This window comes from Macrobrachium rosenbergii, chromosome 9 (assembly GCF_040412425.1).
Source record: "Macrobrachium rosenbergii isolate ZJJX-2024 chromosome 9, ASM4041242v1, whole genome shotgun sequence".
Taxonomy (NCBI): domain Eukaryota; kingdom Metazoa; phylum Arthropoda; class Malacostraca; order Decapoda; family Palaemonidae; genus Macrobrachium; species Macrobrachium rosenbergii.
This window is the reverse complement of record NC_089749.1, coordinates 26589616-26603500: the sequence shown is the minus strand read 5'-3', so window position 1 is coordinate 26603500 and position 13885 is coordinate 26589616. Positions and strand designations below refer to the sequence as shown.

General features: G+C 39.1%; 1 protein-coding gene across 1 annotated transcript in view; it reads left to right on the top strand.

The window, feature by feature from the left end:
- The window catches only part of LOC136841633 (uncharacterized), an 88355-nt gene that overhangs the window by 33050 nt on the left and 41420 nt on the right, over positions 1-13885 (top strand). The window lies entirely within an intron of this gene.

The following is a 13885-nucleotide window of genomic DNA, read 5'->3' as shown; positions in this document are numbered from 1 at the left end:
TATATAAAATTACAATTTTTCTATGTACTGTATAGATATACAGTAGTTATTTTAATTTACTGTAATGCAGGACAAAGTAGTTTTCTATATCTTAAAAGCTAATCTGGAGATTTTCATCCAACCAGTAAAGTATTTTGACATCACCATGATGACAGTTTCACTGTCATGTAATTTACCACTATCAGATCTGCAGCCATGAACGTGCAAGGCATTGTGGCCATGATAGTCTAAATGCTTCAGTTCCTGTCTAACCTCAGAGTAATCAAAATATTACCCATGCCTGTGGTTATCTTTGGATGCTACTCAGCAATTCTTGTTGCAACTCTGGTTAGGGCTAAAGGGAGCTGAGGCAAGGAGATGGGTTTATGTGGCTGAGACTGAGTTGAACTATGATGGTTCTCTCTATCATTGACTTTATTACCTCACCTTCACAAACAATAAGCAAGTACCTGTGCTGTATAAATACAATGCACTCATCTTTGCACAGCCAGAAACTACTTTTCTGTGCAAAAGTCAGAATTTTGTAAGAAAAGAACAAAATATGGGAGGACATTAACTGAAATGTTATTTGGAGGGATTTTGTATAATTTTGTATAAGCATAAGCCCATCATTATTATATCCCCCAAAGATGGTAGTGTCTGACGAGGATACTTTGTGTTCAGCATATAAAAGTTTAGCATTAACACCATAAAAGTTAAAGAGCTTTATTATTAGTCCTAAAATTTCAAAGAATATAAAGTTAGTGACAATTACTTGATAAATTACAATAAAAAAAAGACAGAGACAACAGAAATGCTGGTCTGTTTATGCAGTCAAACTGTGTGTGGTCTGTAATGAGACCAGCTGAAAAAGGAAACTTCAATTAGTATAGCAGCTGAAATACAGCTCTTGGGGTTACCTTACTTTTGTACAGTAACCACTATAACTTGCCTGCTGGCAGTTGATGTAAATTTTTAATGTATTTTTCCCTTTGCAATTGAGTAAATATGCATATTAACTTTAATTTACATATATGTTTGAACACTATTCTTGAGATTTTTGAAGCACTGAAGAGGAAATAAGTACAATATACTGGAAGTGCTGCCTTCTGTCTTCATCATTCAAATGTTTTAAATGCTTAGTTCTTTAGTGTAGTTCAAAATTTTTTTTGTATATGGAAATAAAAGACATTTATTAATCAAAGAAGAATTCTTCCTTCTTTCATAAATGTCTTGTATGTTATTATGTAGATTATATGTTGTATATTCCATAATTATTATGAGACACCATTATTTTTTTTCATTGTACTGTATACTGCACTATGGTTCTGAATCGTACTAAGCATGTGAATCATACTGAAGGTAACATTTATACAGATAATTTAGTAGTCATACTACTGAAGCTTGATAGAAACCTGACAAGCATGAAGCAGGTGTGGATAGTATATGGTTAGGGAACGTTTTCCAGGTTTACAGCAGGATCCTCATGGTACTTGAGGTGTCTGATGATGCACACCAGCCTTCAAAGTTCATAATGACAAATTCTTAAAAGTAATTTGTATTTTTCCCAACATACAAACCTTCAGTCTTAACTGGGATTTACTTTCAGTGCAAGCTGGAACTGGCCGTTTAGCTAAAAACAAGTTGGTTATTGGTAGTTGGCTACCGATGGTAGGGGAGGAAGCCCTGCCATCCAGTCGGTACGCATTCGCTTTACTTTTTGGCCTAGGTAGCAGAATGAGGGGTGGCTAGAGGTGGGCCATTTATGTACAGTAAACCCGCAGATTCGCATTCTCACAATTCACGGACTCAGCGATTCGCGGATTTCTCTGTGGAACATATACAGTATACACATTATTCGTGGACAGTTCGCCTATTCGTGGTATTTTTCACTGAGAAATATTGACTGATTACTTTATTTTCATATAATTTTCGTGACTAAATGCACTTTTGTGATAAAACTATTAAAATACTCGGGTATAAATGCTAAAACTATCAGAATACTCAGGTATAAGCATTTTTAGATGGGTTTTTTGTGTTTGAACTATCAAAATAGGCAGTTCTAAGCAAACTATCAAAATAGGCAGGTCTGAGCATTTTTTGAGGGGTTTTAGGTATTTGCGGATTTTAGCTATTCGTGGGGGGTTGTGGTACACATCCCCAGCGAATAACAAAGGTCGACTTTAAAGACCTTAGGTTTGAATGTTAGGAAAAATACAAGTTACTTTAAAAATTTGTCATTTGTTCCTACACGTATACAAACCTTTGGTCTTTACATATGGGAGACTTACTTACTGGTGGGAGGATTCTGAGCAAATCTCTGAACTGACTGGTAGTTCGCTTCACCTGGGGTCTCTCTTCCTGGTCATGTAAGAGTACAGGAAGGAGACCCATGCCTCTGATCTGTTGAACATGTGTGATATTCAACTGCCAGACTTCTGGTTCGTTTGAATTAATGGGATGTAGCATCATTGATTTGAAGAAAGCTTTGGATGAACCCATATTGTTGGGGACAATAAAGCAAAAGATAACCAACAGGTTTGTTCATTGTCAATCCCTCTCTCCCCCCTGCTAGAGAAAGGGTAGGACTTGCATCTATTAATCCAAATTGAGCTAGATTATAGAAAGGATACTCAGTCATCTAGAAGACCTGCATGCATGCCCGTCCAGCATTTGATGGCTTGCTAACTGTCCCTCTGCCCATTGGGAGAGGAAGAGTATAAAAGAGAAAGGTAGGAGGCCAGTCCCACATACACCCTCTCTTTTGCAGCCGTACACCTTAAGCGAGATGCTACCTGTCCCTCAAGAGGAGCTGGGTGAACTACATGACTGCTGAGCAGCCACCACAGAACCCAAGGAAAAAAGAGTCCAAGGATCTATGGGCAATGTCCTGAAGGTAAAAAGGGGAGGTGAATGTGGTCTGTCATGACCACATTCCCATCCTTAGTATCTGTCCGACAGGATATTCTTCCTGAATGTGAAGGGCAGACCAATGCCCCTGACCTTGCAAAATCTTGCCCAGAACGTACTGTTATCCATAACATCAGCTGTGGAGTACGCCTGTTTGATTGTCACACGAGGTCAAAGGAAATGGTGTTCTTGGATACCGCTTCTTGGCCGAGCTGGAACTAACAACGAGTTGTCAGCACTCAGACTTGAAGGTCAAGTCCTTTAGGTGGTAATGCAGATGGCCCATGGTCACTTGCTAGCCACCAGGGTCCTTAGATTCGGAATGATCACAAACTTATTAGGTTGACCTACATTTAAGGAAGACACAAAGATGAAAAACATTTGCTTTAAGATATCTGTAAAATTGACCGGAAGTACCTGAGGTTTGTGTATGGCATAATCTAACAATACTTGATCCTCTAGATACTCACCATTTGCAAACTCATTCAAGGGGCATTCACTTGTTCGTGTACTTGGAAAACCGACTACAGTCGACCCCAGGATTTGCGGGGCAAAGGGACCACAAGCTCCCCTCAAATAGCTAAAATCTGCGAATATTTGACACCCCCTCTAAAAATGCTTATAACTCCCTATTTTGATACTTAAAACACCAAAAATCCCCACTAAAAATGTTTATGCCTGCATATTTTAATAATTTTAATGAAAAATGTATTTAGTCACAAAAATATGAAAATATAATAACTAGTGAGTATTCCTCTATGAAAAATTCTGTGAATAGGTGAATTTTCCGTGAATAATGTGGGTTATGTGTTTCACAAAAAATCTGTGAATAGGTGAAGCCGTGAATCCAGAACCACAAATAGGCAGGGGTTAACTGTAAATCCTTCTCTCCTCTCCATATGAGCTCTCAGTAGATATCATATCTCAATCTTCCGTTGACACGTTAGACTTGCTAATGAGATGTCAACACAAGATAAAGATACAAGGACCTTGACAACCATTTTCTATGAGCACAAATTCCTTCAATAGTCAGTGCACCTCATGCAGTGCACTGTAGGCAATTAAAGTTAAAGTTCAAGTTAAAGTTGTTGGTTTCAGTCCTCCCACAGGCTGTTGCCTTTTGGGCGGACATCAGCCGGGTAACCCCAACCCCCACCATGTCATCACTCATGGCAGTAACCATCTAGTAGACAGTCTCACTACCCGCTCCTTGATGGGGAGAACGCTAGTCTCGGGTGACAGGGAGAACGCTGGTCCCCGAGACTACAAGGCCAACATGTTACCAACTGTCTGGCTAGTACTTAAGGTTCTTTGCAGCGTCCCTTTGGCCCATAGCTGCAACCCCATTCACTCCTTTTACTGTACCTCTGTTCATATTCTCTTTCTTCCATCTGACTTTCCACCCTCTTTAACCTTCTTACTGTCAATTTCCCTTTCAGTGCTGAATGACCTCATAGGTCCCAGCACTTGGCCTTTGGCCTAAATTCTGTACAGTATTCTATTCTATTCTCATATGATCAGAAGATGCACCTCTTGGCTCATGGAAGGCAGTGCATTAAGAGCAAAAAAGGAAAACCATCTCCCAGACAACGGGAGGTCAATTGGGAACCATTAACTGGAGTGGCAGATCTAATGAAGGGCATGGAGTTCACAGATATATCTGCAGCAGCTCAAGGTGATCCACAACATGACCTGACTGGCGTAAGTAAAGTGATACATCCAACAGAAATTCACAAGATTAACTAGTGAGGCAGTACAGTACCAAAGTCAAGCCATTACTTGTAGATCTAATGGAAGTTGTAACAGATCATTGAAGTAAAAAATTGGAAAGGCACTGATCATTCCTTAAATGAGACTGTGCTACAAAAGGGATTGGAAAGAGGCAGTATGAGAATCCCAGCCACCAAGAGTGATATCATTCATAATGTGAAGGAGATCTGTAAGGAAGAGATAGTGGTTAAAGAGACAAGTAACCCATAAATGATTACATAAATCATGTAACAGCAACCCCAGCTATCCCCAGAAAACTTCATACACTGAATCTAAGTTAGATAACCTCACTGAAGTTAGATAACCTCAAACATAAGGAAGCAGTGACTGAGGATGAAGACAGAATTTGCTCAAGTGAGACCAAGCCTGCAACTTAGCATCTATTGTTCAAACTGTTTGCTAAAGACTGCACAGGGGAAGCAGCATTCAGCAACCTGCAACAAATCCAACCAAGTTGTTCTCTAAATCTGCAACTTAGTAGCAAACATCAAAAGATCCTGACCCTTCCGCAAGGATGGATGGATGTATGATATTTAGGACAAATGCCCAGGCACTCGGACCAAGAAGGCCACTGAGCGCCGTAATGAAGAGAAAATAAATTTTGTTAAGGTAAATGAATTTATGAATCAATGAAAGAAATGATTAATAAATAAAATGAAATGATGTGACCAATATGAAGTTTAATGAATGATGTGATATACACACAATAAAAAATTTAATGTCATGAAAATTCTGTGTGATGTAATAAATATATTAGGAAAAAAATTATTGTTAAAAACTGTTATACACTTTAAAAAAGAGATGATAGCAGAAATATCTGCTTCATCTCCCAAAATATCAGAGAGGGATTTACCCTGGAAATATCTTTCACTTTGGTTAAAATATCTCGGGCAGACCACCAGAAAGTGCTCCACTGTTAGTGTCTCATCACAGTAAGCACACTCTGGAGGCCTGCTTTCTTCTAAAATAAACTGATAGGTTAAACGAGTGTGCCCAATCCTTAATGTGGTTAAAATAACCTCTGTTCGTCTGTCAAGCTGGAATGACGAAGACCACGGCAGTATATTATCTCTAATATTTCTATATTTTTATTATTGGCAAGAAGAAGAGAAGTCCACCTTTCTTGCCATTTACTTAAAACATAAGATCTAATAGGACCTTTTAGGTCTTATAAGGTACTTTTCTGAAAGAGGTTTCTGATAAAATACTAGCAGCTTTCGCTTCCCTATCTGCCATCTCGTTTCCGCAAATCCCCACGTGAGAAGGGACACAACAGAAAGAGACTGATTTATGCCGACAATAGATACACAAAAGCCAGACTACGGCTGTTAATTCGGCAGTAAATATTGATGCAGTGTCAGGTAATTTAGCTGTGTACGCTCTTGCACAAGAAAAACGTCGAGAGTCTGTTTCCTTTGATACTGGAAAGGAGGGATTTTTGGGAGCACTTTTCATTCTAGCCACGTATCGCAACCCTAGCTCTTGCCTTCTTAGATCAAGGGGAAAATGATCTGTATCGATGTATATGCTTTCAACAGGCGAAGTTCTAAAAGCCCCTGAGCATCTTCTCAACCATATGTTGTGTACAACATCCAGTTCCTATAGCTTGGTTTTACAAGCCAAGGAATAAATTTGACAGCCATAGTCTAGCTTAGTTCGACACAGAGAGTCATATAGCCTCAGAAGGGATTTCTTATCAGTCCCCCAACTAAATCCAGAAACAACCTTTAAATATTCCAAGACTGTTTAACATTAATCTTTAGGGCATTTATGTGGCTGGCCTATGTTAAGTTATGGTCTGTAGTCATCCCCAGAAATTTTACTTCATTTTCATAAGGAAGGTTAGACCCTTTTAGACTAAGTGTGGGAACCTCTTCCACATGCTGGCACCTGGTAAATCTTACTGCAACTGTTTTGGAAGAGGAGAACTTAAAACTATTGTCATCAGCCCACTTAGTAATAGCATTAATAGACCTTTGCAAATGTTTACATACAGACAAGGAATCATATCCTGTGCAGTATATTGCAAGGTCATCGACAAGAAGTGAGCATATAACAGGGCGAGATTTTTTCAACTACACTATTTATTGCCAATGAAAAGAGTGTTACACTTAAAATGCTTCCTTGGGGAACTCCTTCCTCCTGCATAAAAGGTTGGGAGAGGGAGTTTCCCCACTCTTATCTTAAAAAATCTGTCTGTTAAAAAGGAATATATAAACCTGGTCATTCTCCCACATATGCCCATCTTGTGCAATTGTTTCATGATGCCAGTTCTCCAGGTAGTGTAATATACTCTAAGTAAAAAAATATGCCGATGGTCTGACATTGTTTGGCGAATCCTTGCTGGATTTGGTTGGTCAGCCTCAGCAAAGGATCCAGGGTGAGCTGTTTTTCCTGAAACCAAATTGAAATGGCGATATTAATCCTTTGGTTTCCAGGTGCCAAACTAGTCTGGTATTTATCATTTTCTCCATCAGCTTACACACACAGCTGGTAAGAGCTATTGGTCTATAGCTGGTGGCTTGGGAAGCATCTTTATTAGGCTTTTTAATAGGAACAATTATGGATATTTTCCAGTCCTTAGGTAGAATTCCTGTTTCCCATATTTAGTTTATAATCTTGAGTAAATATTTTTTGGCATCATCTGGGAGATGTTTCAGCATTTCATATATGATTGTATCCTCATCTGAAGCTGTGGATTGACTTGAGAAGAGCACCTCACAAAATTCTCATAGGGAAAATTTGTATTTGTATGGTTCAAATTTTCCCAAATCAAATTTCAGAGTCATTTCAGAATTCCTAATTCTTTGAAATTCTGGAGAATAATTGTTAGGGCTGGAAACTTTAGAAAAGTGTTTTCCTAGTTCATTGGCAACTTCAGTGGGATCTGTGATTAGAGTGTCATTTATTTTTAATGAGGATAATGGTGACGCAACAAATTTTCCACGCAGTTTCCTTATTTTATTCCATTAATACAGCAAAGCCAACGTTCTCTTTTGGCTTTCTTATAAAAGTGCTGCTGCTTGGCTAAAGCACATTTTTAGACTGGATTGAGGGGAGCTACTAGTTTTGTAACATCTGTAGCACTTCCTAGTCACTTTCCTCAGAATACCACGTCTTATTCCACCAGGGAACTGCAGGTCTACAAGGTTTACCTTTTGTTTTTGGAATTGAGCCTTCAGCACTCTTCAAAGTAGATTCAATAAAGTAATCATAGGCATCTAGATGAGGATGAAAGAACCCAAACTCCCTATCTAGATTGACACCCTTACTTAAATTATCTGTCTGTATCCTCTACCTTCCACTTAGGTAAAACTTCAGATGGAGCATTTACAGCATATTTCAAATGGATTGAGTAGTGATCACTTCCATTTAAATCTTCTTAACAGACCAATTAAAATCAAGGTGGATACTTGTTGAAGAAATACTAAGGTCCAGTTCAGAGAAATGATTATCATGAATGTTGTGGAAAGTCACTGACCCATTATTATATAGGGTAACATCATTCCTGTCAATAAGGTCTTCAATTAATTTCCCTTTACTGTCTAAAAACTGACTTCCCCAAAGGGGGTTGTGGGCATTAAAAATACCTAGGAGAAGTGGAGGAGCTGGAAGTTGGTTAATTAAGGACTGAATATCTCCAATGTTAAAAGCAAGGTTTGGTAGAAGGTATAAGGAGCAGATTGTTATCCTCTTTTCCAAAATGACTGAAATAGCAACAGCTTGTAGAGTTGTATTTAGTTGTATTGTGGAGTGCTGTAGAGATTTATTAATAATAATTGCAGCACCTCCATAGGCACGATCACCAGTTGGGGGATATGATTTAAATATTGAATAATTTAGTCCAGGATTATAAGCAGAGTTGCCTAACATTGTTTCCTGCAGGCATATAATCCCTGGATTGAATTTATGCATTAAAACTTTAAGGTCTTCTGTACAGGCTCTGAGACCTTTACAGTTCCACTGAAGGATATTGAGCTTGAACGCTAAGATGGTAAAATGTGCTACTTCCCACTCCTTGGAGAAGTACTGTTCCTAGGGTGGAGTGGGAAATTCTCCTTTATAAGAGATTGTTTTCTTAATCCCTTTTCATCTGAATTGGTGTTCAGGGTCTTTGGTTGATCTTCATATTTTTTATTATGATCCTGATGTTCAGAATTTCTACTGTGATTTTGTGCACCACTAAACCTATTTGTCTTAGGGCGGCAAAACTGAATTGAACTCAGATGTTTTTGTTCTGAACCTACTTTTCGAACCACCTTTCTAAGAGGAAAGATCTCTTCCAAAACACTGAACCCATTTGAAGTTTTTATTGTAAAGCTATCATTATTTGGGGAAGCATTTCTTGTGCGCTTCTTGGTAGTTGTAATTGTAGCTTTGTTATTATATTTGTTTGTGGCTGTGACGATTGGTGGCTCTGAACTAGTTCTGTCTAATTGGGATTGTTACTTTAGCTTATTTTTGTTTGAAGTATTTTCAGAACATCTTCCTGAATTATTAGTTGATTTTGGCACACTTATTTTTGGAGATGAATCGGCAGCTATCATAGAGGTGGCAATTGTATCGACTTTGGAAGATAAATTTTCTGTGCTTTTGGAAGTACAATTTTTGGCATTGGACTCCAAAGCACTTGCCGACAAAAGTTTCTGACCAGTTTGGAGATTTTCATCATTATTTACAGTCCGAGGAATGGCAGGCTTGTGATATCTACTATCAGATGCAGTTATTGGTGGCCTTACATTGCTGGAATTTTTCATAAGTTTTATTACAGAAGCATAGGTAGAGTTGGCACCTTTGTTTGCCCCCATTACCGTGCGCTTTGCTTTGCTAATGCTGACGTGTTCGTTATCAGCCACTGCCAACACTTCTTGTTCAGATATATATCTGGGGCAAGCCCTAGAATTTGGAGGGTGATCACCCTTACATAGGAAACAGTATCGGGCTGCTTCACACTCATGAAAATTATCGTGCTCTGCAGAGCACACAGGACATCTTTTATTGTTATCGCAAGAGTTTTGAATGTGGCCATATTCAAAGCATTTGTGACACTGTTTGGGACTTCTTTTAAAATTTTTTAACCTGCATCCTTCTCATGGCCAACAATGATGGTATCAGGTAGGTAATTGGAGAAGGAGGTTAAAAGGATAGCTGCATCACCACTCAGTTTTTTTTTACACAAGGACATTGATGGAGAATCTCCTCCTCTTTAAAAACATGCAAGTCTTTTGAGTAAACTACCCCTTTCAGTGTGTTAATGAATCTGTGAGATAAAATACATTCAATATTTCCACTTTCAGGAGGTTTAAAATTTGATATCAGAACTGCTTGAGTCTCATTACCAGCTTTTATTAGAAGGTTCTTTCCACAGCGTTTTAAATTTCCAATGGGAATGGAACCAACCTTGCTCTCAATACATTCAGCGGCTTTTATTAAATTTTTCCCTCCCTCCTTGTAGATAGCAACTTGCCATAAAGGGGGAGGAAGAGCTCTGGTACATGGGGCTGGTCCATGTTCTTCAGTCTTAGGAGTAAAATCAAATGGCTCATCATTTAAGTTTTTCACTGAAAACACTTTCGTGCAAAGAACTGAGTCATTTAGAATGTAGCCATGGAGTCTTTGTTGTGCCTCACCAGCTTCCAAGGGAGAGAAAAATTTAACAAAAGCAGAAAATGACTGCTTATCTTTTTCTAGAATTAATTTAATTCTTTCCACTTTGCCAAATTGTTTCACTACACTGTATAAACATTCATAATCTAATGACAAGCCTACCGTAGTGCAGTAAAGGACCCTATTATTTGAATCAAATCCACCAGATTTACTAACACCCTGGTGTCGCAGTGTTTGGTTCTGTCCGACAGCCAAGCTTGTATCCATGTTCATGCCAGAAGTTGTTGCCAGTGCCGTCAAGTCGTCGGATCCAGGGGAGGGAGAACTAATAAACAAATCCATAAATTTAAACCAGTCCACATGCAGAAGTCCAAAAAGTGCACACCCGACACCCAAGAGCCCCCGCACAGACCCCGACAGCACATCAAAAAGGAAAACCGGGCAGCTTCTACTGCGCAGCTTCCCCACCCCAACACACTGCCAAAGCCCGTGAAGAGACCCCAAGATGCCAAGCATGCACACATCAGACCACCACACACAAACTGGCTCATCCACCCACCCAAAACTACTTGGTTATATCAAGAAAGTATCGTGGATCAGTCAGGTATTCGCATTGTCCACCAATGGCACAAGTGAGAGTTGACTCCCAACAGTCCACCCCATACCCTCCCCTTTCAGGATAGCACCAATACGCTTGCAGTGGCCCAGGTATAAACCAATCTGCCTGCTGGGAGTTCTGCCCCCACTAATGGGGGCTGACTCCCCACTCCAACCATACTGGTGGGCTTCTGGACAAAAGCCAAGAGTCCCACCTCCAAAAAGCAGCCCCCCGGATTCTGATGGGTTGATCCCTGGAGATGGTTCCGCCCTCAAGATAGCAATGGGAAAAATCCCATCACCATCTCCTAGGTCCAAACCATATCAGGTGGCGACTCAACCACCACAACTCCCACAATTAGCTTCGAATAAGAACCGCTTCCAAAAAACGATCCTTTCTCAGACTCGCCTAAGCAGTAAAATTTTACGAATGTGGAAATGTCCGCACCATTTAAACCAAAAACTACGCAGGATGATTTGTCAGGACCCGGGCCCGAAGGCCAGGGTCCCGTAGCCCCTCACCTCGTCAAGGCGTACTACTCGAGGGGCCTTCTACAACTATAAGTAATGCTGTTGACCATGACCTCATAAGCCTGGCACCAACTGACCTCATAAGCCTGGCACCAACTAGGAGGGCTTCCCATTCTAAAATTAAGTGACAGAAAGTACTGTATGGTGTTATCAGGGCACCAAGAGACTACAGTACGCATAGCAGGCTCTGGCCATCAGTCATTATCAGAGATCAAGAAGAAAGGGCTACACATGTAGGATCAAGGTGATTGAAGAAATTGAGGCAGCCTCTCAATAGTAAGGCACATGAAATTGTAGAGTGAAATCAAAAGTGGTACTGAACTGACCTTACAAAAGAGTCTGAAAGAATGATGCACACCCACTGAGGTCTGGCAGAAATGCAAGGTTGGTGAAGGGGCTCAACTGCAACCATAAGGTGGGACCTGAACCTCTGGAGGCTGAGACAACTCTTCATCTGAAGCATACTCAGGAAAACTGGTGGGGAGGATGGTAGTAGGTTGGGTCTGACAGCTCAAACTGTTGGCTCAGGGATTGTAATGAGACCACTGGAACTCACAAGCTATGCAGCAGACTATCTTTGAAAAATCCAGTACCCATTAAACTTCCAAATGATAGCAAAAAATCTAGACGAAGTAACTAGGATGCCACCAGGGTCAGAATGCCTAAGAAGACCAAAGGTCCATCACAGGAACAAAAGATCTGCTTAATTCAGCAAAAACTTCCTGGAAGGAATAAGAAAAACAAATCTCGTGGGTTGATAAAAGCAAAAAAAAAAAAAAATTATATATATATTATATATATATATATATATATATATATATATATATATATATATATATATATATATATATATATATATATTATATATATATATATATATATATATATATATATATATATATATATATATATATATATATATATATATATATATATATATATATATATATATATATATATATATATATATATATATATATATATATATATATATATATATATATATATATATATATATTGGGTTTCTAAATATATTTTTAGCTCATAGGGTGGGATTTGACAAGAAAATTCTATTTCTGAGGAAGGTCCCTATGTCACCCGGTGAAATTCCATTACAGCACGAATTTCTAGGTATAACAATGCTAGATATACCAGAGATAAAGAGCTTTCAGGAAAGCTGGGTTACTACCCCAGTCGATCGTCTTTAGAAGACGTTCTCTATAATGAAGGGTGAGTGAAATACCACTACCACGGAAATATACTTGAAAGATCTCTCCTTATCAAAACCCCGAAAAGAGCGGTGAGCCGTTACAGCTCCCACGCTCAACACCCGCCAGGACGGCGACACCAGCGCCACCTACTTCATTCCATGCTAGCACTAACCCCAGACTTGGCATGTGCAAGAAGGGGAGGGAGTACTAGACTAGATTTTATAGGGTCACGGGTGACACGGGACCTTCCTCAGAAATAGATTTTCCTCTGTCAAAATCCTTTTCTGAGTTCAGTCCCGTGTCAGCCATGAAATAGTGATAGAGAATCATGCCAAGACTGCTACTACTGGGAAAAAAGGGGGTAACCTGAAGAAAAGGCAAAATTGTAACGAAAATAACTTTAATTAAGGAATCTCTTCCATGAAGCAAGAATACTTAAAAGTAAGGCAACTTAATTTTTTAAGGCACACAAACAAACTTAACACTACAAAACACTGGAGGTCCCCGGTCTGATGGGAAAAAACCTCAAAAATCTTAAAATTACTTAAAAGTAGTGAAACATGAAATGTTGCACAGAACAAGAAACACAACCTTAAAACTATATGTAAACTTAGGCTTAAACATGTAAGAGACAAGACTAATGAAAATAACACACACAATTATCCTGTTTACATGGAGCCAAACAAAACTGTCCAGTACCCATAAATTGTTTTTATGGCTAATCAGATTACAGTTTCCATCATCAAATACAAATATATCAATATGAAGAGCTAGGCAGTGAGGCATAAACGACCAGGAGAATAAGCAGAGAGAAACTCTAGCAAATGAGGTAGGCGGGCGGGGGAAAAGGAAAGGATATAATTATTTAAGGTGGGAGATGACACTTCCCACTGCTATAGTAGAATATTTCAGGGCTTGAGTGATTTTAAATAGTGGCGTTTAAACACTAGAGGTGATTTCCAACCCGTATATTTTGATAACTCTGAAAAGTCCATATTATGAAAATAATTAATAGAAGTAGCCACTGCTCGAATATCATGAACTTTAGGAACTGAGTCTGGGTTGGCTTGTTTAATGAAATACAGAATTTGTTGTCTTATACCATTAAGAGAAAGAGTACCACCTTTCTCCCTGATAAAAAGAGGACCCGACTTACTCTGTGGAGTTCTTGAGAGGTAAGATTTAAGTGTATGGACTGGACATAAAGATTGATCTTGAGGAAGGGCACCACCTTCCAAGGAGACCACCTGTCCTGTGGGTCTTCGTTTTTAGCTAAAAAT